The 6,587-nt window shown below is 34.8% G+C and overlaps 1 pseudogene; it reads left to right on the top strand.

Moving 5' to 3' along the window:
• The first annotated feature begins 398 nt into the window (after positions 1-398).
• LOC120122478 lies at positions 399-2,867 on the top strand (annotated as a pseudogene).
• The last annotated feature ends 3,720 nt before the right edge of the window (positions 2,868-6,587 follow it).

The raw sequence follows: 6,587 nt of genomic DNA on the forward strand, positions 1-6,587 counted from the left end.
CCTTGTTTCCCTTCATTTTCTTCATGTTAATTTTACCATGTGAGTCACATGCTCCCCTTTTAATTCATCTTCATTAAAATTCTCTAATTTACTATGTGCAATCCATAGCTCAAGCCTTAACTCATTTTCAGAATCCCCATTACCCTTCGCTTCGTGCTTCTCCTCCTCTCTCCCAACCGTGACATACACATTGACACAAGTCTTTCTTTTGGTCAAGTTTTAGTGTTTGGAAGTTTTTAAGATTCTCTTTGTTGGATATAAAAGAAAGTACTCTTTTTTATGCTTGTTTCAAGTTTCTTTTCATTTTCCCAGTTTTTTTCTCTGGGGTTTTTGATCTATTGTAAGGAATATGAGAATCTCTAAAGAATTGCTTTTCTCTCAAGAATCTCTTTTGCTAATATAATGCTTATTATAGATTATTACTTAAGTATGTTCTTCGAAAAGCTTTAAGTTGGAGTGCTTTCAGTTTTTGGTAGATTTATTTCAGGAAAAAATGTCTTTTGTTAGGAAAGAGCTAATTTATTCTTGTATAGAAATCTTTAGCAACTCTTAACTTAGGGAGTCAGTGCTCTGTTTTCTTAAAATAATGCATTGAGTTGATGTTGGAAATGGCTGAAATCAGAGTTTCTAGGTTAGATCAAGGCCAAACCAATATTAGAGATGTCCTAATTGCAGTGACCCCTGAAGGTTTTTGGTGTTGTCCCTCTACTGTTGTGTTCCAAAAGACTCTCAAATCACAAAAGCCTCTAAACAAACCCAAATCCTCCTTACCTCCACCCAATATTTGTGTTCACAAGAAACAAATCCCACAAACTGAGAAGAAGCCGATGAACACTCCAATAAGATCAGTAGTTACTTATGATGATCAAAGAACTTCTACTTATGTTAATCATGGCATTAGTGCATTGATTGTTCCGGAGAGGTTGCCGAGGCCTAAGGTAGAACTTGTGCCTAGGAATGAGGCAATTGAATACGGTGAACCAGGAACCAGTGATATGAAGTTGATTCTACTTGGGAAGCAAGGGTTTTGTGTGAAATTGAGTTTCCACAAGAAAGTTCTATTGGAGTATAGCTGTTTTCTCAGTGATAAACTTTCTGAACAGGAGTTGATTTGTCTTACCTAGAAATTGATGACTGCGAGGACGTCAAAAGTTATGTCGAAACTGTGAGATTGATGTACTGCAAAGAGATGAAGCAGCGATTAATGAAACAAAGTGTTTCACACGTGCTCCGCATTCTCAAGGTAATTTGCACATTCAGGCTAAGGCCCTTCTATTTTTAGGAGCTGAATCTTGTTATATTGTGCATGCAGAGAATACCTTTTCTGGTATGTTTCCAATCTTAGTAAATAATAATCGTTATAGTGTACTCAACTATTGTCATATATCTCTTTGAACTTGATAAATGCCAGTGAAAAGACATACCTGCACTCCGAGTCTCATTTGTTACTTTAAGAGTTAAGACCCTATATTTCTTACTGGATTTACTCTGCAAAATTCATACGAATATAATCTGTCTATACCCTTCTTTTCCTCTTATAAATGTGCCTAAATTTTGGTACGTAGGTTGTGTACTTGGATTTCATGCTTACCAGGTTAGAAATCAAGATATCCTGTGATGTGGTTTGATTTATTTGTTTTGCCATGTAATATTTGTGTATTGAAAATCCACCAGGATGTTGATGGGCATCCAAGATTTTGTTTAGTCAAAAAAATTCAACATGTGTAGTACGTATTTGTTGAATGTCTCTTTTTTCTATATGTGAAGCTAGATGGTGGGTGTTAATTAGTTTTGTTCTGATATGAAATTTCTCGCTCCGTGTCATGAACTTCTTTGCAGGTTGCTGAACTACTTGGCTTTAACTCGTGCATACAATCATGCTTGGAGTACTTGGAAGCAGTTCCTTGGGTTGGCGAAGAGGAAGAAGAAAAGGTGATCTCTTCAGTTTTGCGACTCCAGGGTGAAGGAATTGGGCTCACGCCAGTATTAAAGCGCATCTCTTCTAATGTCTGTAATCCCCCCACCGAAACGATTTCACATCTAATGGAACTTGTTCTTAAAGGTAATGAGGAGAGAGGCCGGCGTGAAATGAAGTCTATAGTATTGAAACTTCTTAGGGAGAATAATAGCCTCCCAAGTTATGCTGCTCCAGCTGACATCTGCATTGAAACTGTTAATGCATTGTGCAGAAGCTGCTTGGATTCACTCTTATCTCTATTCAAACGAGCAGCTGAACCGGAATCGACCGATAAACCCACGGACACCAAAGAACTTGTGGTCAAACAAATAGCTCTGGAAGCGGATAATCTCTCATGGTTGCTTGACATTTTGGCTGACAGGCAATCAGCAGATGACCTTGCACTAATGTGGGCTAGCCAGCAAGAGTTAGCAACATTACATTCAAAGCTGCCCATTGTCTCTCGGCACCATGTTAGTTGTATTACAGCTAGATTATTTGTTGGAATTGGAGAAGGGGAAATGCTACCAACAAAGGACACCAGTCAATTGTTGTTACAAACATGGTTGCAGCCGTTGATCAATGACTACAACTGGTTGCAACACGGATACAGGTCATTCGATCACAAAGTTGTGGAGGAAGGCATTGGTAGGACAATTCTCACGTTGCCTCTAGAGGATCAGCAGAGCATTCTGCTCGCTTGGTTGGGCAGTTTTCTCAAGGCCGGCGACAAGTGCCCAAATCTTCAGAGGGCTTTCGAGGTATGGTGGCGACGAACTTTCATCAGACCTTATACAGACGCCCAAGGCAGTGTACTTCACTCTCATAGCTCAATGACCCTAAAGCAGTAAAAGACTAAAAAAAACAACAATACAAGTGAAACCATTTGTAAATTAATAGGAGTTACCTTTACGTTTCAGTAGAGCTCACTCACTTCAGCTTAAAATATGAAATGTGTGTTACATACTTTGATCTGGCAATTATCTTGTCAATCCACCACATAGTTTCTTATCTTCCGTCATTTTCTTGGTTGCCAATCACCAACATTTATGCATGCTGTTCTTTTACTATATCATTTTTTTATTTAAACAAATAATATCTAAAATCAATTAATTATAAAAACCACAATCATCTCCTAACACACGTCCTGCATATCAAATATTTGTTAATTGGATTAAATGAAAAAGTACGAATAACAATACAAGCTTCACAGAAAATAATTAATTTTAATAAGTCTAGTTTTAAATAATTAGTATTTTTATTTTTTCCATGTTTTAGTGAACTCTTCTATTTCATAATCTTAATATATTTAGATAATTAGTATTTATCTAATTTGTATTTAAATAATTGATAAAAATTAGTCGTGTTAATAAATACTTAAATTTGTGGTTTGATAAATAATTGAAACAGTTGTGTTATTTGAATATAAATACAGTTTTTACATTAGAATTAGTAAAATTGATATTTACGATAAAAGCAAAAAAGATACTCTATTCACGAATGATCTCTACGTGAACCAATCGGATAACATTCAATAATCGTATAAAATATAATGAGTACAAACGCATACCATACACATAAAGTAATCAAAACAATAGGTGAAGTGCAAACCTTACCGTCATGATTACAATATTGCATCCACTCAAATTATCCAAAAAAATATATATTTTTATTACTATGCAAACTAATAAATAAAATTGTAGGTACTATAATATTAATATGACACATATCTTTGCTCCTGTTCCTTCATTGATTATCAATCACATATCCTTACGTTAATATGAGCGAGATTGTGATTTAAATAGTGACTTATATACTCGTAAAAAAATTAATTACCTAAGGATGGGAGAGAATGAGATTAAGACGTGAGTACTTAGACAAAGAAAAAGTAGACGATACCACACCTACGATTGTAGAAGCATTGGGCATCCAACAATAACGTTTTTACTCGGATGAGTCCATATACACATTTCTCTGAAGAAAATGTTAAAATAATTGATCTTCAGAAAATATTCACAGACGAATATCCTTACCTCTATCTTTCGAGTGATTTTCCTCTAGGGTGTTAAATTTTTTTATCCAGCTAACTCAAGCAGATTCGACCATCATTGTATTCTTCAAATATCTTCTCAAATAACTTTTCATACATATAATGTCATTTACTAGTAATCCCACCGATCAGAACACGACCATCTATTAGGAGGTCTCACTGGAGTGCAACAACTTTTAGAATGAATGTGTACTCTAAAAACCTCATAAATAATAATAAATAACATACCTTCCAAAATTTTCTTAGAAGCTTTTCTTTTTAAATCTTCTTGGTGAGAAAATAAAGCGGGAGTAATGCATAAACTTATGGGGAGGAAAGGCGCATTTTGCAGGACATATTTTTCTCAACTTTTAATATTTTAAATAGTATAAGACATGATTTTTTAATTAATTTTGTAAGAAGATGCACCGCTTAATTCGTATTCCCTTTCTCGACATTATGTGTCACTTAACATAAAAACATACTCAAATTACATCCTATATAACGTACCTTTTCCTTTACAATATATTAAAAAATAAGAGTTATTTCTATAATTAATTCATTTGAAGTGTTATTTGTTTGAAAATTTTAGAAATGATTAATTTTACCTATCTCTGTCTAGTTATAGGTACTGTGGTAGCTAGTCTACAACCCTACATGGGCTGGAGTGGCAGTAGGGCAGCCTAAGCCTATGAAGAGTCAATGACTCTCCCTATCCTAACCCCCTGGATGCATGGTTGAAGCCTTAATATATCAATTTATTTCTGCTACAATGTAAAAACAATGGGGAGAAACTGCAGAGTCATGGTTGGTGGACGGGCTTTGGTTTGATATACTACCATTTTGTGCTAAATGGAAGGGTCCTTTCTCATTTATTTATGTTTCCCTAAACCATAAATGAAAATTCAAAGCACTCGCACCAACTTCCCGCCTGTTTCCTTTGGCATTGAATCTGTAAATTTATATACCCTAAAGAAGACAAAGAAAGCATTGTGGAGAGGTAGTGCTACTTGGTGGCACTGTAATGCGATTCGTTGAATTGTCCGGTAAAAGAAGATTTGAGTCTTTCAAAATCCCCAGTCATGAGATGATATTGAATGAGTCAGACAATATATAATGTATATATATTGGACCACCCCTCCCCCTCTCCAACGGCAAAGAAAGTAACGTTTATCAGACATTGAATGTAAGGTAAAATTATATATATATATAAAACCAAAACAATAGCACTCATTTAAGAATCATCATAGATTCTTATGACATTTCTCTTTCAGTCATAGGTCCCCTTGTTTGAAGGGTCCATTATATCATTTCTTTCATATATTATTAATTCAATCAACCTCAGCTAAATGCTCTTACATCAAGGGGGGAAACATAGTTAATGCCTTGCTTTTGCATTTCTTGTTTCCGGTATGCATTGCAGGGTTAATCTTCACAGGTTTTCTTCAAAAACATTTCATTAAATCAAACAAATCTTGACTAAAACTCCTTAACGGATCGATCCAAATGTGGTTGCACTCGTGTTTTTCTTTTTCATAAAATACTTTGTTTGCTAGCGTTTCTCTCTCTTTCTCCCTCGAATCAAGAAAATGGAAAACATAGCTGAAAGTGACATTGCTTTGCTATACTTGTCTTGTTTGACAGTAGACGTTTTGAGAGACAGATAAGGTTTTGTATTCTGCAACTCTACATAATGATTTTGCCGCTGGAACATCATATCAAAACCTTTTTTTTCCTCTTTATTTATTATTCTACATCTTTTTTGGTCCAATAATATTGATTTTTCACCCATGATATTATACGTATCTTGGATTAAAATGGAACTGATGGTTGCAGCAGAACAAACAACTTGGTGAATCCAAATGTAGAGGTGTGTGTTATATTTGCTTTCTCAAAGAAAAAGCAACATATTAGGTAAAAAGTAATTGTTGCTTTGCATAGTAGTTGTTTTGGATTCCAAGGAACCAAAACCCAACCCTTTTTTTCATATTAGTTTGCGTTGATATGATATGATATGAATTCAATACTAATATGTTGGAGATTTCGGGTACTTAAAATAATGAAAAAATCATGGTAAAACTGCAACAACAACAACAAAACCTACCAGTCTGCCTAGCTAGTAAGGCATTACACAGTGTGTAAATTGGTTTTGAGCTGTATATTAACAATGGCTTGAATCAGCCAATCTCTTTCTAGGTAAAGCAATGGCTACTGTCACGTTTTTTATACTCTTTCGTTTTCATTGTCACTGTCGTTTCTCCAGTCAACCGACCTAACAAAGCATCATTATGTAATGACTATGTCTCATGAGAGTGCTGACAGAATTTGCTGATTGAAAATGCACTACTCTTCGTTCTAATTCAAATATGCGATGGGACACAACTAATACTTTTTACACACATTTTGTAGTAGTCTTGGGAAGGCACTAAAATATTTGAGTACAAGTTTAGGTTAACAAAGATTACTTTAAGTGCACCCTTTTTTATAAAGGCTTAATTTCAGAGAAGATAAAAACATTTCTCACACCGGATTTGTAAGGAAGCTGATGGTGATGTCTGTATTTTTTTTTCTATTACTTGATAATTTGAGGTTAAATCCTTT

The sequence above is a fragment of the Hibiscus syriacus genome, unplaced genomic scaffold (assembly GCF_006381635.1).
Source record: "Hibiscus syriacus cultivar Baekdansim isolate YM2019G1 unplaced genomic scaffold, ASM638163v2 tig00110387_pilon, whole genome shotgun sequence".
Classification (NCBI taxonomy): Eukaryota; Viridiplantae; Streptophyta; class Magnoliopsida; order Malvales; family Malvaceae; genus Hibiscus; species Hibiscus syriacus.